Here is a 24,864-nt window from a genome sequence, read left to right as displayed (position 1 = left end):
AAATTTGATGAGTTGTAATGGTTCGGCTGCACCACGACCGAATCCGGTTCCTCTCGGTGTAGACTGCGGAGCAGTGTAGAGGAACGTCTCAGCCGTCGGTTTGCCTAAAATGTATCTATCACGTAATTGTTCGGGAAACGGCACAAGAGAGGTGGAGCCACGCAGAGGGCAACACAATGATAGTTACCTGATTCGCAGCGGGGCCAAAGAACGTCCAGGGTGCAGAGCGAGCCTCTTCGAGAATACACTTACCCTCCCCTTACAATAAGAAAGCCCGGGCTGGATGCTTCCCTGCGTTGCTTTGATCGGGAACGCAAAAAGAGGAACCCAACGTGGGCAAAGAGCTGTCTACGCGGCTCGGGAAGCATCGTCGTAACCGGAGTCTGCGTGCTGCAACGACGACACTTAGGGAAAGCGCCGTGGACCGGAGAAGAGGATGGAGGCGAGCCTGGTGGGGGTAGATCAGAGGGAGAGGATGGTGGAAGCGAAATCTGGCCTCAGTCGTGCGCGACGCGCCATATGCGGTGGACCATTTGTCAAGCCGCTCACAAAGGCCAATAATCTCGCGTGACACGTGTGATTCCCCGATAAAAAGTGTCACGTGCTAGCCGCTCGCACCCCTCTACGGCTACCAGGGCCAAGACCCTCCCCACCACCAGGAGACTTGACGGAAAAACTTTTACCCCCGGCTCGGGGCCGACAATTTCGTTCCGAGTGGCGATCGGAGAACAGAGCCCCGGGGACGGTATTTTCCCTCGCGATTCAATCGTTCGGAGGAGAACTAATCTTTGGGACGACGGAGCAAGGAAGCGGGAAGGAGCGGCCGTGAAAAACTGGCGGAGGGTGGAAACGCTGGAATACTTTCGGCGCGGCGGACCAACACGCGGTACCTTTTTTCCCCGAGGTTCGGCCCTGCTCCAGCGAAGACCGATCGAACTAGGTGGGGAAAAGTTTGGACCGTGATGCTGGACGCGGTGTCGCTGCCAAATGTAAAAGCTTAGGAGAGTCTGGCGAAGATTGAAAAGGTGGTGTTGCCGGCCGGCTGCCCGGGGGTGAACGAGGGTAGGCGCCTTTATTCCTGCCGATAGAAGGAACGGAGATCTACGGTGGCAATCGGCCGAGGGCCCAAGTGCAACGAAGATTTACGCTGATTATAATTAAATCGACGTGATCGAGGGGAACGGGGCGGACGGCTGACGTTCGGAGTGTAGATCACTATAGATCGGTTGCTCGGGCAATTTCGTAGCGACGATCGATGTGTAAAGTGCCATTCTGACGCGGTCCAGACGGACGACCGACAAGGATCTCGTTAAAGGAACTGTGCTCGAGGGACGGGCAAGAATTTATGGTGCACGATCGGAGGAGGTGAGCTGCAAAACACTGTATATAGTTGCTAATTTTATGCTCGAGGAAGTTTTATCGCGGCCGTCGAGAGCGGGCCACCAAGAAATTTATTCAAATTGAGTTGCCGAATTTTTTTACTTTCGCGCGGCGCGACAGGTGACGCCAATGCAATTTCAATGCTAAAGAGACGCGACCATTGATGCACTTAACTATCTCGCGTTAAGAAGCACGCGTCCCGTTCTTCGATCGTCGAATCCGAATATCGGACTTCGGTCCAGCAAGTAGATTATCCGGAGTCAAGGTCGCCCCGTTGGCAATCCATTGTTACTACAGGGACATCGATATTTATAGAAGCAAATCTGCATTGCCTGGCCCCGTTTGTTTCAACGTCTTTTGATAGTGAGGCGTCACACCACGCCGAACGGTGCTCTTTTCCGAGGGGTATCGAATGCCTTTTGAGCGCAGGATTTTCGCGAGCTACATAAAAGTTGGGCGCTAGGCTATTGTACGAACTCGGGGATTAGCCTTCTTTCCTGCGATATACAGGCCTCAATGGGACGCTAGCTTATTTAACCACCGCAACACGTGTAGCTGCAATGTTAAGGAAACACACAAAGTGTGCGTTCCGGGGAACTCGCACACCTGTTGGTACGAATGCCAAGAAAGACGCGATTCTTCACCCCGGCGGTGATCCGTTCTTTTCAACGTCCCTCTCGATACTTTCGTGTGCAGGGTGATTCGAAAATGGGTGGGCAAATTTATAGAACTTATTGTACTCGTGTAAGGGATGAAAAAGAGGCGTATACCTGGCCTGGCGGAAAATAAACCAGACTAAATAATTAGTCTACGTGCTAGCGTTTCTATAAATATACTAACTCTCAGGGTTGTTTATATAAATTCAGAGGAATAAATCATTGTGAAAGCCACTACCCACTTGCCCAAATTGACATCAATTGATCCATAATTTTAACCCCTTGCCTTGCGATTTTTAAACATTGCAAGCATTACAGCGAACTTAAATGGAAGGAAAGATAGATACACGAATTAACCCTTCAGTGCACACTTGGGCTCGTCAGGCCCAAGTGAACAGTTAAAGAAACATAGAAAAGGAACCTTTTAAATAAATTCTACCGTATCTTATGTACATAGCTTTCTGTAAGACTGTTCTCGTGATTAGACTGAGGATGTTTATGCAAATATACATTTTTATAGAAAAGGACTAAACAAGTGCAACTTTGATAGAAATACGTTTCATCATTGGAGGGTTTTTAAAATATATTTTTTATTTTAAAAAATTGTATGTTTATTTATTTCTAGCATATACAGAACTTATTTACTTAGCTCGAGTATAGTAGCAGCCATGATATAGCGTATTCGATTTTGTTACAATAGGGAGGTCGTAATTATTGTAATAAATATACTTGCATTAACTTCCCCAGTCTACTCATGATATTGAAAAAGATTCAGCTAACGATCACCCGTAGTGTTAAAGCGACATTTGTTCAGCATTTCATTTTGTTATAAATATTATTCTTAATCGAGATTGAGTGCAATAGATTACGTCTAGTGCAATAGACGCAGTCTAAAAAAATTTTTATTTCTCAAAATATCCATGCATTCCTAGATTTGGAATTATGGGCCTGTGAGGCCCATCGTGTGCAATGGTGTAATTTCAACTTACTTGCGCACTGTAGAGTTAATAATCTATGCATCGGTGCACAACGCCTACACGACTGCATAATAATTCTCTAGCTGCTTCTCTTTTTTATTGAATTCATCTGCGCAACGACGACTGCTCCAACATAGGGAACATGATGCGCGCCACGAGTGTGGGTGGTCGTTACAATATGTGCAAGGGGTTGCGTGAAAAATAAGACTACACGCATAATGTTATTATCTTTCATAAACAAATTTGCGAGTGACTGTACAGCACCCTTTTGTGGCTTCAACAAGCATTCTCGTATTGGGTAAATAAAGATTGCTGAGAAGCGCGTCATTAGCTTAATATCAGCAAATTCTGGATCAACCTGACTCACGTGCCCAGTGATCTCATCATTCAGAAACCCTTCTTCAACCCACACTACCGCCCACCGGGAGTTTCAATAAAAATCCAGCGAACTGCTTTACGTTCAGCACCTCCACTATAATTTCACTGTTCAACCGGTCTGCCAAACACATTTATTCCCCACTTTCCAACCAAAGAAACAGAAACAACTCTCGAATAAACAATACTGGCGCAAAAATATTTACCTTGCTCGCTCGAAAACTTTGGACCAACCATTTCTGCATCGCGCCGTGCAAGCCCAGCCCGCCGTCTAAACGCAACTGAGCAAAAAATGTGGACAGATATTCTACGGCCAATTTTCCCTCCGATGCGTGAAATAACGTCGAGGTATAAATTTGGCAAAAAAAAAAAAGAAGAAGAAGGAAGCAGAGAGGGAGATGGAAAGGGAGTGAAAGCGATAGAGGCGAGAGGAGCCCCGGCTATCGCCCGTTACCCACATTCCCGCGATCCATCGATCACACGGATTTACCACGCGGACAGTATTTCGCATCGGGCGCGTTTTATATTTAGCGGCGGCCCATTGGCTGCCGCGTTATCACCAGGCCCGGTCGCATTAAGGCGGGGAATAATTAATTCGACCGGGGCCGATTCACAGATTACAGGGACGCGCGGACGTTAATATTTAGAGGAAGCGAATTGAATTCCGATATCCCCCGCAGCCGGCCCAGCTCGATTGTGTCTCATTAAACCGGCAACGGTGGCAATTAAGCATGACTAACATATTTGTAACGCCGGATGAATGGGGCAAAAGCAGCCAGCCCCGCGACTACGACCCCGTTTCCGAGGGTAAACATCGGCTCGCATATGCGAGCAGTTTAAACGTTCATATGTTATCCGCGGGCGCCCGGTGAGCTCACCGTCCGCCTCGTTCCCAGAATCGATAAATCGTGTTTTTCGTATCGGCGCGAAGCCCGAAACCGGGCTCAATGGCCTAGAAAATGCCTGTGTCAGTCTTGTCGTTGGCGCTGCCTGCTAACGATCTATCGGGGGCCCATTTCCAGCGGGGTGAACGATCTAGAATTCTGGAAGCCAAGCGGGGTCGGCTGGCCGCGGCTCGGCAGCCGGGGTAACTCGCGACGCCGCCGGTGACACGTCGCGCGATGAAATTGTAAATGGCCCCGCGGGACGGGCCGCGAGACTCCAGACTCTAAGTACCCCCGCGCGATACAGTCGCACTCGGGGGTGAAAGTTGCTCCTGGCCTCGTCGAGCACCCGCCACTCGGCCGCGGGAGGGGAAAAATATACCCCCTTCGCGACGACTTGCTTGCACGCGGACGGAGGATGGTACAGGGTGTTTCAAGTTGCCGCGGATGAACTTTGAGGGCGCATAGAGGCGAGCGGAGTGACGGACTTTGCACAGTGTGCTTTTTAGTGTGTGGTATACGTGTGCAATGTTATAGAAGTCGAGGGTCGAGGTCGAGAGGGAAGGTTCGGATGGTGTGTGTCTGAATTCGTTTCTCTGTGCTGCGATATAATTTGTCACACAATATGGGATAGCTGCGCATTGGGTTGCCGTTCGTCCATCGTTATGGGGGGTTAATCATCTGTGAACGTAATCAGGTTTTTGTGTTGCGAAGGACACGATCCAGTTCGTGTGATATTAATATGCATCGTTTGCACAGCTGCCTCTGGCAGTATCGAAACACTTTTTCTATCGTGTGGTGCGAAGTTGTTAGGTAGTTCAAATAGTAAGGTGAATGTCCCAATTTCTGCTCATTTAAGAGATAACTCGTCGTAAGGAAGGTGTAAGAAATTTGTTTGCGATCGAAACTTGCAGAGTGATTGATTAATTCTTTAATAATAAATCAACCAATTCAAAAACTATTTAAGAAAGATATTTCAAGATTGTTAACTATTAGTAATTTGTAATTAAATGTATAATCCCCTAAATGTCCGTATTTTTGCTAAAAAATAGCGTTGGTTGTATTGCCCCAAGCTCGTGCAACACTCGCGTAAATGTTTAAATAGTTTAGAATAATTTCGTTGCAACTATAGTACAAACGTAACGCATATAATAATAAGAAAAATACGAAACGATCAGAAATGGGGACATGAGCAGAAATTGGGACATTCACCTTATCTGGATTTCTTTTCTATTTAAGCTTGTAGTCCAGTTTAAATTATTTGAATATTTAAATTAAATCCGTTACGGTCGCTCTAGGGGAAATTAGATTGTAATCAACTATCAAAATGTAATCTGGCAAAATGATGTTGTCGGGGGTGGAAATTTTCAAAACTTCGTCGGCACGGACGATTTTAATAGGTGACCGTTTGATACGATACGCCGAAAGCTGTGGCCAACTAATTAGCCAATCAAACAGCTTATTAATTAGCGAGCATACGTCCCGTATGATGACTGAGTAGCTATTAGCAGACGTTCGTGTTACTAATACCCCCGGGTGACACGAAATTCGACGTATTGCGTGTTCTGCATCGATTTTCCGCGGATTGATGTGCGCCAGAGCGGATCACCAGATTCCCTGTCAGAGTGCATTAGTTAGATCGATGGAAATTAATGTTTAAACATTAATTCACTTTTATTGCCGGAAAATGTACTATGGGGGAGAGGGGTGATGTATTGTCTCGCGCGCGTCGATGCTCAAATAAAATTAAACATCCTGTACTAGACTTCGCAGCGATGTATATGTATGTATAATGTATGAATCATAATCTGTAAAATAGCATGGTTAGAATAATCGAAGAGTTTTGTGAAAAACAAGGAAACGAGTACTAAGTTTCCAGGTTCGTCGTCCTTTCATCTGTGGATGGTTTTCATCGTTCTTTCCAATTTGAATCAAAGCATTTATCCTCGAACTACCCCTATAGTTTCTCGTGTTAATTTCTTTATATGAACTAAGTTCGATATTTTAATCTCCCTCCGTTAAGCCATAAATATTTAGCGTAAAGCTGAGTTTGATTCAAGTTAAAAGCCAATCAACTGTGCCAGTAAAGGAGGAGATCTGCTCCGTGAATTTGCAATTCAAGTCGCATTACGTAGAAAACATGTGCAGTGTAGCACGACTGCTATGGGGGACGTAAAATATTTAACTTGCAATTAATTGCGAGGCCTCTAATTACCTGCTATTAGGCGGACCAAACGCGGTAGGTGCGTGTATTAACGCTGCTTCTATGCCGCGGGAAAATGCAGTCGATTCTCCCACGCTTGACATTTAAAATATTCGAAAAGAAGTGCAGCAATCGAAAAATTCGTGTAATTAGCCCTCCACGGTCCAAATTGTTTTCATCGTCATGATACATAGGTACACATTTTAGTATCTATCAACGCACTTGTGTAACTATATCTATATTATACAATACCTACACTAAGAAAAGTACAGTAGACTTTTTTGCAAATGTATATTTCTTGTCTACATTCTTCTGTTCGAACGAAACTAATTCTGATCGTAACGATTTAGTTTAGAGTTTTAGAGACATAATTGATGTGATTTAGAAACTATGTGAGATCCATAAATATTTAAACAAACTGCCAATTTTCTTGATTCTCGATTTGACTAAATGAAGTTTAGTATCAGAACAGTGGTTGATCTATTATCCGAAAATTCCTTCATTCCAACACTTATATCTCCCTATTAGTTCGGATGCAAAAAGCTCTACAGTATATATTTACAATTCACAAGCTAGGGATCGTCCTTAAATTACGTAAGGCTTTTTTAGGGAGGGAGTCGCGAATTTCTTACGTCTTACAAAGAGGGAGAGGGAGTCAGATAGCGTCTTACGTAATATTTTTTCCACCTGATTTTCAATATGAATAGCCAGGTAGGCTCTCACTCGCTTCGTCTTGCCTCGGCTCATTTTATTCTTCGTATACTTTTCTTACGTAGTTTGACAATTTGACTCACCCTGCGGCACGCCTCGCCTCGCCGCGACTCCGAGCTGCGGATTCTTCCTCGAAAATATTTTGAGGAAGAGAGGCGAGGCGCAGTGTGAGCCTACCGAATTGGCGACTGCACAGGAAGATGTTCTCTGAGCAACTGACCAAACACGTGAGCCGAGGGAAGCTCAGATAACTTCAGGTACGGAAAAACCGAGGCGACGCGAGCCTAGAAGTGAGAGCGAAACGAAGTTACGTCGAGGCGTAGTGAGAGCCTACCTTAAAAATGATATTTCGTCGCACACACGAAACCGAGTTGAATGCATTATATAGGCGAAGCTTTAAAAGAATTTTAAGAACTGCAAAAATGCAATGTAAGAAACATTGCGTAGGGAAGGGAGGAAGGGATTGGAATATAAAATCTTACAAATTCTTGTACTGGGGGTGGGAGGTGTTATGAAGTCGCCAAAGTTACCCTTACGTAATTTAAGAACGGCCCACTACCACAGTACCTACATCACATTGTATTACATAAAGATCATCAAACTCTGATTACGCCGCGTAACAATCGAAAGAAAGCATCCCTAGAACCATCCAGAAATAAAGCAAGTCCTAGCCTCGATAACAACCCTGTTAACAAACCCGCGGTGGCCAGATTGACACACTACCCCGAAGATCTATCTTCCATTCAGAGCTGATGTGAAAATTACCCAGACACAGGATCGCGAACACAAGGCGCCTAGGCCGCGCGATAACGCTTTCACGTTTGCACGCGTCTAGCTCATCGCAGCGAGCCGTTGCAGGCCGATCTGATATAAAATTCGTTCACGCGAGCCCGGTAAAAAGCAGCGAAGACACACAAGGCCTCGGTATCCGAGATACCAGCGAGTCGAGGGTGTCGCGACGGCTCGCCAAAGGGGGTTGGCTCGATGAGGATGCCGGCTGGGTGGCGGATGGTAGAACGTGCGAAATAATCTCTCCTTCCCGCGAATAAAGTGGATGCGAAGGTGGGCCCTCGTTAGTTTCCGCTTGCCGTAACTTTTCGCGGCAAGATGCACGAGCCCGGGTATTATTCTTGGCTGGAATAGCGGATCGTTAGGTTTAATCGTGCGGGCGTTTTCGTCGCGGCGAACGGCACAATCAGCCGCGAGTAATCCCGCGCTCCGTTGAAGCTGTCGGGGAGGGTAGGGGGTGGGCGGAAAAAAGAGTGATCAAGCCCTGGGTGGGGATAAAAGGCGACGGAAAACGCTTCGTCGCCTTTCAGGTCTAATATACAAAGAGAGACCCGGTACAACGGAGCACTTTTCTGCAATTTCGGGGCGAAAGGGGCTGCGCCGGCTGGTCGACTAACAATACCGCAGAGCGCCGTCTTCCTCTCGCGTATATATTTACCACTCGACGTGATGATTTCTTGCACTTTCCACTTCGTCACGCGCGAAGATACCAGAGGAGCCGGTCGCTATCGGCTACTGACCACCGTCGTCGTCGGCGGCCAGCTAAAGTAAGTAACGCGACGGCCGTGCCGCGGCGATAAATCTCGCATTTCCCGTGTTTTCATTTAAGCGGGATAAGTCGCGGCGAAAGTGTACGCGCGTAGCTGGTTCGACGCGCGTTCACGCGGATTAACGATAATGGAGCATCGTGTCGCGGCTTCGAGGAAAGGGTAACGGGGGAATGAAAGTTGCCGCTGAAATTTTTATGCGGAATTTACGCGTCCTCGAAGTTGGCTCTTCGCCCCGAGTTTCCTGCCGGCCGTGGAAAGTCTCGGGGAACTTAACAGTTGTACAGCTTTAATCGCCTTTTTCGTTATTAATTCGAGGTTACCCCTTTGTGCTCCATAAGTTTTCGCACGTCGCGCTCTAGCGGCAACTACGAAGCTGCTCGAGGGGATTACGCAAGCTCGGGTATATATGTAATTCTGGAGGTATCATAGAAGTTTGTATTAATGATAGATGGCCCGCTTTATCATTCGCATTTCTTTTAAAATAAATAAATATTCAAAGTATTTCAGCATTTCAAATATTCGAAGTCGCCGAAGGTCAATATGATCGTTTATGGAACGACGATTTCAGTTCTTCATAAATTTTATTACTGATAGTTTAATCAGAAATTGATAGAATTTCACGACTTTTTGGTGAAAGTCTTCAACGTGCACCTTCTATCACATTTCCCGGCTTGGCATAACTATGCAATGACACTGTGCTTAAGGGGGTATACCCGTTTGAACCCTCGGAAAATGTATACATTTTGTGGATTTTTTTACAAGTCAACGGTTTGATGCAGATTTCCCGTTTTTTAACTATGTTTACATAGTATTATGAACTACTTATAAAAAAAGTTTCAGTTAAAAAACTATTGTTTTTCGGCAGTTACGGATACATGTCCGAAAGTCTCTCGATTTTAGACGGCTAAACGGTGGCCCTAAAAACTCGCGCTACGTTCAACCAATTTACTTCAAATTTTGCATGCAAAATCATAATAAGATTCCACATCGTCCAACGAAGGCGATTTTGAAAATTTTGAAAAATAAAGAAATGGTGAGAGATCAAAGGTAAAGTTAAATTTTTCTAAGAGAAAAATCCACCTTTTTCCTTTATAAATAATAAACGGGGAATCGAAATAAAAAAAGCCTTCGTTGGACGATGCGGAATCTTATTATGATTCTGCATGCAAAATTGGAAGTGAATTGGTTGAACGTAGCGCGAGTTTTTAGGGCCACCGTTTAGCCGTCTAAAATCGAGAGACTTTCGGACATGTATCCGTAACTGCCGAAAAACAATAGTTTTTTAACTGAAACTTTTTTTATAAGTAGTTCATAATACTATGTAAACATAGTTAAAAAACGGGAAATCTGCATCAAACCGTTGACTTGTAAAAAAATCCACAAAATGTATACATTTTCCGAGGGTTCAAACGGGTATACCCCCTTAAGCACTGAACAACTCCACCATTCATGTGTGTCTTAATCCGATACTCAACTGTTTGGAAATCATTAGATGCTGCTATCGCCAAACTCTCCGAATCGAGTACATCCCGATATAGGTACGGGAAATAGTGGTCTCTCTGCTATCGAGCGCGACGTATTGCGGTTAAAAAATGATACGTCCGTTATCAGCAATTGACGCACCCTTTGATTCACTCCCAGACGATAAAACTATTGTTCGTTCTTTACAGTTTGCGAGAGTGTGCCGTAGCACGCGGGGGATACACAGAATCGTATCGCGTTCGTTCAGTCGCGTGTCCCAATTCGCGAATCGTCCGACGTATTTTAACGGGATCTGATGGAAGCTGGTTTCGCTCGGTCAATACGCTTCCCGGCGAGTAATTAAAAGTTACTCCGCTTTATAGAAGCATCCGACCGTGGAAGTGTGTAAATTAAACAGCCCGAGAACCGCTGGCGAAAAGTTACTCGCTGTTCGTAACGATTTTTGCTCTTAAACTTGTACGAAATTTTATCAAACAGTATGTACCGACTCGAAGTAAAATCAATCCCTTGTCACGCGATGCACACCAAACAACTATTCCCCTTAATTTGTTTCTCAATCTTGACCATTCAAAGATGTTTTAGGTGATTTTAGATCAAACTTTTAACAGCAATAAGTAACAAAGCAATTTTGATTAGCAATGAAAACTCGTGTGCGAAATTTTTGTAATGACATTAATAATAATAATAATAATTCTTTATTGCACAGTAGACTTTACAATAGAAAACATATAAAAAAAGCGAGAAAGAGAAAGAGGAAAAAGAAAAAAAAATAGTTAGATGTGAATAGCACATATAACACTAGAGGAGTGCAAACGGCGAGGTGCAGCTATCAGCTGTTATTAACTTTACCATTTAAAGCTACTTAAAACTAAAACTAACGCAATAGAGTACACGAAAAGTAAATGTATACGGCCAAATAACATAATCAAAAGTAAGAACTAACATCATATGCGTGTAGTTGGAAAATGACCAAAGTAAAAGTTAATAATTAATTGTTAATGCTAATTAGCAAAAAATTGTGTCACTGCATGCTTGAAGGATGCGAAAGAGGTTGCAGAGCGAATTTCATACGGTAGGGAGTTAAAGTAAAAGGCGGAACAGTAGGAAAAGGAGCCGCAAAATTTAGTGGAGTGACAGAAAGGAACGGAAAGGTGAAAATTCATGTCGGGTAGAGATGTATTCATCTGCTCGACGCTCGCGATTTGTGACGAGTAATTTCACGCAGATACGGTGGTACACCAGTGGACATCAATTTGTACATGAGACAGCAGAGATGTAACATGTACCTCTGCTTCATATTGAGCCTTCGTATGAAGCCTTCGTTGCGATTGTTTAAACTTTAAGAGGTCGCTTTGGTTTTAATGTGGACGGTTTTATGCGCCACCAAGTCCTTACGAACCGGTACAGTTTTAAAAGGCGCTTCGCGACTTTCCTGCATTTCCGTATCTCGGCGGCTCTGTCTGAAAAACTTTCATAACTAAATTTCTAACGGGCAGGGAAGTTTATGGCGACGAGCAGCGTCAGCGTCAGTTCATTCCGATTATCAGCGGGACCGTTTTTTTTTCTTTCTATTAAACCCTCAAGTTTTTATCGAGTTACGCAAATGGTGCATAGCGGAATACATTAAGTCATCGCTTTAAGGAAAGAAGAGACGCCTCGGTTATTCGTTTAAATATCCCGCGACCGAGTGAAAAGTTTAAATTCACACGCGCCGCGTTCCATGTCAGATAGATACATTTAATTGGAACGTCACGTTCGGAATGGAATTTTCATATACGTCCCAGTGTTTATTAAAGTGGTGTAAGTCGTGTATTGTTTATTTCGAGATATTTGGACTGTTGCGTTTGGGCGTATTAAAAAATTTTCTTCCATTATTGAAGAACATGTTTCACTACATATACATAGGTGTAGGCTCTTCTAATGTCAAACTTACACTCTTCTGTTGACTCTCTGGCTTTATGTCTGTTAGATAATGTGTCGGGGTTGGGTTGCAAAACAGCAGGAATGTTGGATCTCGCCCGTTCCTACACTTAATTAACCCAATGTAAATTTTGTGATAAATAAAGACGAATTATTATTATTATCATTATTATTATTATTATTATCTAACATTGTAAAATTTTATGAGTAACTTCAACGAAAATGTGTTTTTTAAACCTTGGAATGTCCCCCAGATTCCAAAAGTGCTCAAACGTAGTTTTTCCATCTTCACAAAACAGTAAAAGCAATTTATATTTTCAAATAAATACACTTCCACTAACAACTTTATCATTTTTGGTAATGAAACTTTTCTCACATTTTCAGCATAATTAAGTATCTATTTTTTTGCGTTTTCTTTCGTATTTTCTTTTCTTGTTCCACATCTAAGGTTCATACATAACACAAAAATATGTAAATATTACCTTTCCCACAAATTACTTACAGAGAGCAGATGACTTACACCGTTATCGAAACGAACGTGAAACTGGTCGCGAGTCCTATCATGTCATTGCTTATCTGGCGGCTATTTTGCAACAATTCTTTCATAATATTGAAATATAAATCATTGTAACATAAATTAAGAGAAATCTCTATTTTTTGTGTCTTTTAACTAACGCTATTTTTATAAACACCGATACATACATACTCTTCTCACTTGTGCACGACTAATCTGTTTACTATTTCTACCTAGAAAAAAAGTTCCTCTCAATTAAATATATAAAATTCTACTGCGCCATTAAATATATAAAATTCCAACTTCAGCCCACTTCATACCTCAACTTCCCGAACGTATTATTTTACATCGTTACATTACCATGGACCTGGGAGTTCATAAATGATACTTTTTAATTAAATCCCACGAAGCCAGCAGCGTCCAAGCTGTTAATTAAGAAACTTCATAGATCGAGTATCAAGTTGCAATTATTCCGCTGAAACTGTCGGCCGGCCGAGAAGAATCCAAACCTGCTGGATCGACCAATGAACGAGTAACGCTCAGATCGGTGGACGTAAGCCCCGGGGGTGCACCTAGTGCCGATAAATATCCCCGAATCCGCGCTAACGACCATTCGGAAGAGCTACAAACGCCTGGAAATCCCGAGGAGTGCCCCTGTCACGCGTCGCTATCGTAGACTTTCCGCGGGGAAAAAAAAAACAGGGGAACGTGGGTCGGGTGGAGGCCGACAGGGAGCAGCTTTCACATGGATTTCGGGTGGGCACACCTAATTGCGCCCGCTGATTTATCGGCCGCGAAGTGGTTTCGACCAGACGGGGGAGACCTGCCAAAACGCGCGATAAACGACAAAGAGGAGACAAACCGGCGCAGATAGCGAGGCGAACGGCGAAGGGAGGATCTGTCCGTGCGACCCGGCCGGTAGCCGTGTGTAAACCGTCAGTGAATCACGGGTGTTGAGACGTCGTCCGTGTAAACGTGTCTTCGTCGCGGCTGGGACGGCACTTAACAATTGCTTAAAATAACCAGAACCGCGCGGACTGCTCGGTGGGAAATCGTTTTACCGGTCCTTTTCTAACGGCGGGGCTGAGCGGGGGATCATCCGCGGGGAGCCGGCCGGAGGAAAGGAAGCCGTGGGACGGGATGGAATCGCGTTTTAAAAGCGAGAGGGGGAGGGTAAAAAAGAAGGGGCAAAAGGCTTCGAGGAGGATAAATAAACGCGAAACACGGGCCGATACGAAGAGAGAAATGAGCGGAAAGGGGAATAAGAGGCAGGTGCGCGGGAGGGAGGGCGAGGCAGCCGTGGAGGGTAAATAACGGGGAGGGAAAGAGAGGAAAGTATCTCGTGAGTGGTAGCGTATAACGCAGGGCCAGCAGCTGCGGGAGGTCTACGCTCATTTTAGGGAGCCCCTTACGAGAAGGAAAACAGTGTTACACGATATCACGTGAATATATTATTCCGACGCCGGTCCGTGTGTCTTCTTCTCCTCCGCCGTGCAGCCGGCCGAGTCTACATTAAAAGAAAACAGACGCATTTAGTTTGGGGGATAGTTATAGTGGGCGGTCGGTCGCTTTACTCTTTAACGCGGGCTATTAGAAGTCGTAGATGTTAACGCGCTCAGAGCCTAGGCTCTTAACGAGGGGAGCGTGCGAGGAAACCGAGTTCACTCAAATTTTGTTTATAGGGGGTGCGTACCGTGTGCAATAAAGTAGTGGACGCATAGGGTACACTACTGTAAACTTTTGGAGAAAATCCAGGTCACAGTTTTCTCTTTTATAGGACCTCGAATTAATTAACGCAAGCTTTCGCAGTGATATTTTCTAGGAGGATCGGAAGTGTTGTTCGAGGGTCTCCGAGTGTTTTCCTTGAAAATAAATCAAGCTTGGAGTTCGCTTCATAACAGGTGGCGCAAAAGTCATCGTCCGATGTTAATAGATCTTAATTTTTTTAATTTCTAGTATGCGTCAGTGATGTTTTGACATTTCGATAGAAGAGGCTCAGGGAATTTATTGTCCATTAAGATGAATAAGTATACCCTTCAGGAACGCGGAAAAATTGGGGTGATACTTTTACGTGAAAATTCGTCGGTGGCTTAACGCAACTTAAATTTAAACGAACGTTTAAAGAGTTCTTTCTTTGGGTCTGTTTGAAGACACTGGTTTACGCGAATAACCCACAGAGTTTACAGCAATTAGAGAACAATATTCAACACGAAATCAAAAATCTAACCCCAGGAATTCTTCACAATATCATGGAGAACGCAATAAAAAGAATCCCAATTCGCATCAATTCGAATGGCGGTCGATTGTCGAATATTATCTTTGGAGCTTGATGTCATAAAATTTATAAGTCTCAATAAATTGTACCACAATAGACGTCGCGTTGTTTCGTTTAAAATCAAAGTTGTAGAATAAGAAAATCGGACGATGACTTTTGCGCCACCTTTTACTTCGCCACATTACTACAGCGTGCTGGACTAGAATAATTCAGAATCTGTGGAAGTTTGAGTCAGCTAGGTGGCAGATTTTCTATCTTAGGCGTACATACACACATGTTGCAATATTCCACCGTCCCACAGTAGGGAAATTTTGCGATTTTATGGCCAAAACTACAGAAATGAAATTTTCTAATTTCACAAATTTAATAGAAATGTCAATCGAAGAACTATATCCATTTTCGTGGTGAAAACCTGGAAACTAATTTTTAATATATAAAATTCGGCACTTTTACGATCTAACATGTGAGAAACTAAATTATCCGAAAGACAGTACTTACAAAAATTACGAACGATAAAGATTTTTTTATTATTTACATTTATACACTTCTTTTTGGTTAGAGCATGTCTCTGCTACAGTACAGCAGGGCATAGCAGAAGGGTTATCGCTTGTGACGACAAACAAACATACATAATACAAACAATCAAACAGAGGATCGAAGCTGAATAAAATCGTTTAAAAAGGAATAAAAAGATTTGTAATGTATAACACGTAAACCAGTCTCGGTCACAGTTATGTCGTATGTTAGAGAAGACACACTGGATCGTGTTTAAAAAAATGCATATAATTACAAGATTAGCAACTGTTAGCAATTAATAACTGCATTTATAGAATCAAAATAGTCCAACGTAAAATAGGAATGAAAATCATTGCAGCATATTATGGGATTGATAACTATTTTATGTACTGAAAATTGATTCTTATATGAAAAGCTTTCTTCTAAAACACTACTTTAAAAATTGTATAAATTACGTATTAAAAACCGAGACATAATTATTTTGAGGACAAAAAGATATCTTACGCACCACCAGGAATTGAATCCATGCCTTGAAATTATTTTCAGATCTTTGGATAACACAATATAAGTGTTTGAAGCAACTTGAAAATCTGGATTAATTCTTTGCGATCGGTCTAAACTCACATGAACATAAACATTCGCGAGTCTATTACGAGTTTTGTATTAAAACATTTAATAGTAAAATTGGTGGCATTTGATACTAATATTATTTCTTCCATCGACATTTGCATTTATTTTGTCGAGTTTAGAAATTTATTTTTGTGGTTCTGGCCATAAAATCGCGAAATTTCCCCACTGTGCGTCCTCACAATCAGTTATTTAAATCGACTTGCTCCCATACGTGCATTTCCGTGTAGATATGTAAGAGCTAAAACCTTTACCACTCGACATTCTCGTGTTATTATAAAACTTTGAAGAGGCTTTGTCTTGTACGCAGTGATGCGGTCATACATGGTGCATTTGATTGACATCAGGGGACGCGCGAGTCAGACTCATTCTGACCTGTATGCGGGACAGGAGGCATACGTGTTAATACTGCCCTCACACCAGCCAGGAATATCTGGCTGCAGTGTTTTGCCGCGTGACCGTGGAAATTTATCTCGTTCCGAATTGGATGGGGCTGCTCGAGATAACACTGAATTCGTGTATTCGAGAATGGAAGAAAGAAACGGGGAATACGTGAGTACAGCTTTACGGGAGATCCCCCCGCGATAATAGCAGCATTGTGCGGAGAAAATGTAACGGAAAGTAAGTCGGTGTAATCTTTCCGATGGTCCTTCTTTCGCGGCGACTGTATCTTCTCCCACCGCCCGCATAATTGCATTAATGCCCCTCCGCTTCCATTTCTTCCGCATCGCGTGCCGCTGAGAAATGCTAGCCGCGCGACACTACGGCATCGTAATCTTCTACCCCCGCGTTTGTCTTTGAGCGAGCGCAATTAAAAACTGCCTCGCGATGTCTTTGCTGGTGCCACGGCTAGAGTCGCGCAATAGCCCGGAATTGGCAAGTCGAAGGGATTAATTAATTACGGGAATTAATTACGCTCAGTCGGTGGGAGTTGTTCGTCGTTGATTACTCCGTTCTAGTAGTGTACGCGCCGCTGCAATTGCGAAGTTATTGTTGTTTGTCATCGCAACAGCTCCGTCCATTTAATTATTCTGATTTAATTATCATCGCTCGCTACGGAATATTCCTCCGCCCTCCCTTCCTTCGGCGGCGGAGGCGGGCGCCGCGCGATCCTGCAGGATTACATTGCACAAGGCGGATGGTTTCAGCGCATGTTTTCAGGAAAACAGGATTACACCGAGACTTACTTAACTTTTCGGTAACGACGGGGAAATTTGACTTGCTTCGAAGTGGCCCTCTTACTGCAGTCACTGTAATGGGGATGTAAGGTGACGATGACGAGTCGCGTTTTGTAAATGGCGTCGATTCCCGAGGTGGAGGGAAACAGAATAAAATATTAGGCACTTTGTAATACAAGTTTAATTAGGCATCATTCTATTTCGGCAATTAAAGAATTCTGGTAGAAAACTCCTCAAAATGTTCTACGCGTCAAGTATAGAATTTGATTTTTCCCACTCACAGTGTTTTCTATAAGGACCCTTCAATTTCTTCTCAAGAAATATTTGTAAATATTAAGAATACAAAGAGTGACCCAAAAATAGCCCCTTTTTGGTCCCACCGTTTTGGAACTGAATTTTATGCGAGGCGATACCTTATGATGAGACATCAATCACACGAAATTTTCAGGTTGAAGTGATAATTAGTTTCTGAGATATGGGAGGTCAATGAAGTGAAAATTCGTTAATGCGTCAGCCCATACTAGTGTTCCTTCTCGAGAATGCTTTCTCGAGAATTTAATAATATTTTTCCTAGACTTAAGTTTCTCGAGAAATTATAGTATTTCTCGAGAAATAAGAAATGAGCAATTATAAAATTTCTCGAGAATTCTCGAGAAATCTCAAGAAATATGATCTCATTTCTGATTTCTCGAGAAACAAAAAATATGGAGAAATCAGGAACACTAGCCCATACGCTTCGATGTACGGACTTTTATGTCAGTCCGATAATTTAATCAATTATTCCCAGAGGTTTTGCTGACTGCTAACAACGAATTTGCACTTAGATTTTCAAAATTCACGAAAAAAAATAAAAATCATGAAATATGAATGACTGTGTAGTGTTTTTTTTTAATATCGTCCACCATATTGAATCTGCCATTGTGAGTTTTGCTGGCAGCTAATAATAAATTTGAACATAGATTTTCAAAATTCACTATGGCCGATTCAACATGGTGGGCAATATATTAAAAAAAGGACCCACTACACAGACATTTATATTTCTTGATTTTTATTTTCTTTTTTTCGTGAATTTTGAAAATCTAAGTTCAAATTCTTTGTTAGCAGTCAGTAAAACTCACAATGACCGATTTAATATGGTAGACGATATATTTAAAACAACACCCACTACACAGGCATTCCTATTTCTTGATTTTTATTTTTTTTTCGTGAATTTTGAAAATCTAAGTTCAAATTCGTTGTTATCAGTCTGACTGACATAGAAGTTCGTACATCGAAGCGTATGAATTGACGCGTTAACGAATGTTCCGTCCTTTGACCTTCCATATCTCAGAAACTAATTCTCACCTCAACTCGAAAATTTGTTATCATTGATGTCTCATCGTAAGGTATCATTTGGCACAAAATTCAGTTCCAAAATCGTGGGACCAAAAAGAGGCTAAAAAGACCTCATTGTTGGGTCACTCTGTCGACTTTAAACGCTCCTTTTGTATGATAAGGGCATCGGCAATTAAAGGTAAGCTCTCACTACGCCTCGCCTCGGCTCGCTTCGCGTCTCTTCCTCAAAATATTCTCGAGGAAGATTCCGCGGCTCGAAGTAGCGCCGAGGTGAGGCGCGGTGTGAGTCAAATTGTCAAACTACATAAGAAAAGCAAATGGAAAATAAAATGAGCCGAGGCGAGGCGCAGTGAGAGCCTTCCTTGAAGCGGGGTATCGAGGATTCCTCGCGAAGCACGCCTCGCGGAGTGGAGATCCTGGAGACTCCCCGACATGATCACTTTGCGCAAAGTGAAAAGGACCGGGGAACTCACCCCGCGTGGCGTGCCTCGCGAGGAATCCTCACGAAGTCGATACCCTGCTTAAGAGTTGCAAGAATATTGATATAGTAACAGAGTCATCCTCCATTACTGCATAACTTGGAAATTTCACAGCTAAAATATCGGGGGAGCAAATTCGCAGTAAATCATTAGTCGACAATTTTTTTGCCTCGCGATAAAATTTCACCTAAACGGACACTAGCGCGCAGGAGCGTAACGGAATCAGGCAGGTACGTTGAGAATATGCAGAACGCTTTTTCCCTGTAACATCGTTACGGATCATTATTTTTATACCGCGGCTGGCATCGTCATTCCTGCGCTTCTGCTCGTTTTTTCCCGGTATTACGGTGTCCTGCGGGGAGTCGCTTGACGTTTCCCTTTTTCTTGCATATTAAAGCACGGTTAAAGAATCGGTTACGCACCGGTATAACGAGGATTTCACTAACCCTGACTGTTACGGGTTTCTTGCGGCCGCTGGAGGGTTTTCAGCCGCTTTAAAGTGTCTGCCCGCGAGAAGCAAAGCCGCTCCGCGCGATAGTATAGGATTACGCGGCACAAAAGCGAACACTTCGCCGTGCATTTTCATGAAAACAGGATTACAGCTGAACTTGTTTAACTTTTCAGTAATCGCGCGCCGCTTTGCTTCCCGGCGTCCTTTAACCGGGACTCGGGGAACGTTACGCGATAGTGCCGAGATTGCATTACATTCCGCGGACTGAGCCACTCGCTGCTGCACTTTCGGATAAGCAGTTACCCAGGGCTTACGATCTTGTGATAAAACAACCGCCGGGATATTTATGACAAAAGTGTAATTGGAAGAAAAAGTTTAATCCCCCTTGTAACCCGTGTAAGGGAAGAAGCAATAGGAAGACTAGACCCCAGCCATACTTTCTGGAATTATACCGCGATACTGCGACTTCGTGCACAGCGTTACTGTTGCACGGTCAAGGTAATCACAGCATTTCCAATTCGCGGGAACGGTAAGAAAATTCTCCTTAATTAACAGCAGGAGAAGCTTGATAATATTTAGGAACGGTTTCGTATAATTTCATGGAAGCCAGCTCCGACTTTTTGATAAGCTAGTACTCTATAATAACTGAAGGGAACATTCTCTGCGGATTAATTACTGCAATTTTCGATGAACTTTTCAGGGCAAAATACAGAGAACACTGGTCCTGCAACGATAAAAGGGGAGGAAACGAGATAGTTAGAAGTCGAAAGTTTTATCAAATTATGTCCTGTAATCTTTTGTAGCCAGAAACGATTGAAGTGAATTCCATTTACTAATTAATCCCCATTATTATAGAAGCTTTCCAGCTGTTAGCAGTTTTACCTTGAATGCCAGGGGCACATCGTAAAATCCACTTTGAACGAATTTATTCTGCAGGATGAATACAGTGCTGGTTCATTTGCATAATTGGATGTTTTTAAATCTCCTCGCTACAGTTCGCCAACTATGCTTCCTGACGGGCAGCTTTTTTCCCAGCGACAATCGATCGTGAAATAATCGCGTACGAGTGTCGTAGAAGGTTGCACTGCGTCGATGTCCAACCAGGCGTCATACGCCGCATGGAAAACTGTCTTCCGGGCGTATAAGTCCATCGTAAAAGCGTGTTTGTCCCTCTTTCCCTAGTTTTATGTCAGCGAATCGCGCCGAGGCGTCGCGATAAACTCGAAAGAACAGGGACGAGATTTGCATCGTTCGAATACGAGTGAACGCTGGTTTCTTCGTCCCTTTCTTACACAATAATAACACGCGCGTTTGAGATCCCCGCGACGAAGCTACAACACCCCGCAGTCGAATCTTCTTATTTCAGCTCGGGCACTGACAATTTCATTTTCTACGATTCCTGTTACATACACTTTTATGGAGATTACAAAAGCGCGGGCCGCCTTAAGCTAAATCGAAAGTGAGATCGACTTTTAGAAGGTACAGCGCCGACTGCAAGTGTGAGATTGGATCTCAACGGAGGCAGGAAACATCTTCTTCCTCCGAGCATTTAACAAACCTGGAGAATACACAGTTTTGCGGTGTATTTTTTTTACAGAAGAGTTATTTGAAACGTGACGGTTGCTGTGGAAGCTTTTTTCGATACTCGAATCGCGTAATAGATGTGCCCGCGCGGAATACTTTTGGAGGACGGTGACGACGTTCGAAAAAAAGACGCGCAGACGGGAAAAGGGAGCTTGATGATCGAAAGCTTGTAGAGGAGGAGTTATTGCCGCGGCGGTAATGAAGCCGGAGGCACGGAAGACAAGCGGTCGGCCGCTGTCTGTTTGGAAAGAAAACACTTATTAGCGGGGTGGATCGTGGCTCTGGCGAGGGCTGAATTTAAATCGGTACACGTGGCGGGCACGACGGCGGCCAAAACGTAGAAAGGAAACAGCGCGACAAACGGTGGAAAGCCCGCCGGCCCGTACCAACGACACGGATCCCGCGAGAAACGCAAATCCAAGCGGTCCCAGGGGATCTATTTTAATTATGCCCGGAGAAAATTTGCAAGAAAAATAGCGCGCCGGCGTTCTCCTTATTTGCACACCGAGAAATAAACGGGGTGACTCAGGGCGGTAATAAAGACGATTCTCATTCCCGGAAGGGAACTTCAAAATCGAGGTGTCTCATCCACGTTCACGCACGAAAGTTTACGCGCGAGATTCCGCGTATGTATTCTCTTGAATGTTGAAGGGGATTAAGCATTCAGTTCATTGTTCGATTCATTTTAATTCCCTTGACACTTGTCGAGTATAACTAAGCCAGCGTTGGCAAATGGTGTTGCATCCCCACGATTAACAAAGGAACAATACTTCCCACGCTCTATCTTTCAGACCAAGTTTGAGGGCTAGGGGGATACCGGAAAGAAATACAAAAAATTGAAAATTTATAATTTTCAAAGGCGTTGAAAGGGTGAAAAATATAGGGAAAAAGAGATTTCAAACTTCAAGTGTTGTTATTTTCTAAACAAATGTTATTTTGTATTTTGTTCTGGTTACCCCCCTAGCCAGAGGTATGTTCTTCAAAATAAAAAAAGTTTCAGTCGAATCGGATAATAACTTTTGGAGATACAGGTCCCACCGATTTGGATCAATTTTTTGATGCCTTGACTTTAACGACGCCCCAGTGCCGTCGACAATGATTAATTACAAAACAAAAAATATATTTCTATAACATAAGATATGCTTAATATAATGCAGAAAGTCCCATTAAATTATCTATAATAGTTTTCCTTTAATTAATTCCTAAAGATCACCTAATTTTTGGGCTCTAGACCGGAAGATCCCCTTAAGGGGATATGCCTAGTTAGCTGGCGAAAAACAAAGCGATTTTCGGGAATTTTTTGTGGAATATCTACTGTATATTTTTTACAATTATTCGCTTATTTTAAAAGTAGATATGTGCAGAAAGTCTCAGTAATTTTGTTATAGAAAAACATTAAAAATGAACGAATAACAGCCATTCTCTGAGCCGAATCATCTAAAATTAAAAATTAAAAAAAAATATGTTAATATATGGTTGAATTCAGTAGATTTTACTTTAACAAAAACCCTATTTTTTAATAACAAAAAACGAACAGACATTCGACATTTAAGACATCGAGATATCGTGATTTTGGGTTAAACGACCGCCGTTTTGTTAAAAATATTTTTTTTGCAGAATCCTTCGTTCATCTACTGAATTCAACCATATATTATCAGAATCATTTTGAATTTTGAATTTTAGATGAGCCGGCTCAGAAAAATCGTGCTAACCGCACAGCGCCATTATCAAAGCGGCTTCCGCGAGAATGGCTGCTATTCATTGTTTTTTTTTATGTTTTTCTATCACAAAATTACTGAGAGTTGCTGCAAAGATGTACTTTTAAATTAAGCGAATACTTGTAAAAAAATATACACTAGATATTCCACAAAAAATTCCCGAAAATCGCGTTCTTTTTCGCCAGCTAACTAGACATAACCTTTTAAGGGGTCAATTTTATTTAAAAAAAGTTTGCAAGTTTTACAATAAAGAAAACGGAAACACCTGTGTTCTCAGACTTCACATGTAGGCATGACCTCTTAAGGGTGAAATTTAAGGCAAAACAGAATGACTAATGAAAAACAACCCTTGTACATTAGCATATAGAATATAAAAATATATTTGGATGTTATATCGATCTACCTATATAAAGAGGATTAATAATAATAATAATAATTATTAGAAGGAATAAGTCCGATGAATAAATGTTGCTTGCCAGACCGAGACGCGATTTGAAATGCGCGGTGAGATAAAAATCCTCCCTTGACTCGTTTCAATATATGCACCTTTGTCAGGTTTGCGTATGCAGTTTGAAACATGCGCGCGGAGAGTCGCTGTTTCAGTTTCACCGCGTACGCGTTTAATGACGAGGCTGATTCGGTTATCTGAATTCTTTATCTCCGATTTCGTAACGAGAATTTCAATTTTTTTAATCACGTAACCGCGCGATAGTATACACTCCCCTTACTCGCACGGTAACGAGTTTGCATAATTGAGATGTTTTTAGTTCTCGTTGTGCAAGTCTCGCGTTTACCGTGCCGATGAAATTCAACAGTCTCTTGGATCCTTTCGCGCAGTCCTTCTCCAGTAACGTTGTTGCGAACCCGGATAAGAAACGAATACTTGGACCGATTACATAGGGGAGACCGGGGCAAAGTGAACCCCGGGGTAAAATGAGCTTCCTTAATTTATTCTTTAACAATAGAATATATTTACAAATTTTGGTGACGTAATAAATGCATGTAATACGACAATGATAATTATGCGCATTCAGGTATCGAAAAATGGAAATTCATTTAAAAAATTAAAAATGAAGTTTTAGAGACTTCCAATTTTTTTTTTTCAATTTAGCTTTTTGGATAAATGAATCTTAAATGTGTTATTTTAACTCCATTTTTTTCTGCGTGTTTATAACAAGCTTATAAACATACATGTACACGCGTTTGAGAAAACATTAATCCTAACATTATTAAATAATTAATTTTCCACTGAGTACACATTCGGGGTAAAGTGACTGGGGTAAACTGAGCTGCCAGGAAAAGATGCGCGAGTGATATCTAAATTTATTTAGATAATATAAGTACGTATTTTATTAAAAATTATGTATGTATTTGTTTTATTTATAACATGTCAGACTGTTCATGTAAACAAAGTTCCTTTAAAAACACATTTTCAGGAGAAAATGAGTTTAGGTTAGTAACACAAAGTACAAAGTTACAAAGTAAAAATTATTAACATTAAGCTTGTATTAATGAAATATATTTAAAAAAAAAATAGTTTAAATAGTTTAAAAGTTCTAATAAAGTTGATTTTATAATTATATCCTTCATTAAAACACGCATTTTATTTCTGTTCCCTTTACCCCATATATGGGGTAAAGTGGTCGATTTTGCATTTTCTTTTCAAGTTGAATTTTAATATACTTTAAGTTTATTTTAAGTATTGATATTCGTCATTTATCAATAGTAACGTTCAAATTATATTATAAATCTATTTTCACACATTTTTATTGAAAGGGAAAAATTTTATTCGACTTCAAACATTTTTCGTCCCACTTTGCCCCGGTCTCCCCTACTGATATTTTGAAAACAGCTACCGAACAGGAGTTACCAGGCTGGCGCGTCATTGAGTTGGATCTAATAAAAGCCTAGTGATCCAACAACGCTTTCTCGTTGCTAGATTTAGTGGTGCACTATTTACAGGAATTTAGGCCCGAATTTCAACGAGCTTTCTAAGACAGAACGCGTCGAAAATGACAGTGGGAATGAAACAGTTACCGC

At 42.3% G+C, this 24,864-nt stretch overlaps 1 protein-coding gene across 1 annotated transcript in view; it reads left to right on the top strand.

Annotated features, from left to right (window-relative positions):
* Positions 1–474: 474 nt before the first annotated feature.
* Positions 475–24,864, top strand: part of LOC143377109 (uncharacterized) — a 71,330-nt gene continuing 46,940 nt past the window's right edge. The window contains exon 1 of the mRNA XM_076828094.1: positions 475–1,365. The gene's annotated coding sequence lies outside the window, so the exon portion shown is untranslated. The remainder of the gene's footprint in view (positions 1,366–24,864) is intronic.

The sequence above is a fragment of the Andrena cerasifolii genome, chromosome 1 (genome assembly GCF_050908995.1).
Source record: "Andrena cerasifolii isolate SP2316 chromosome 1, iyAndCera1_principal, whole genome shotgun sequence".
Taxonomy (NCBI): Eukaryota; Metazoa; Arthropoda; class Insecta; order Hymenoptera; family Andrenidae; genus Andrena; species Andrena cerasifolii.
The sequence above is the reverse complement of the archived record's forward strand: the minus strand, read 5'-3'. Positions and strand labels throughout refer to the sequence as shown.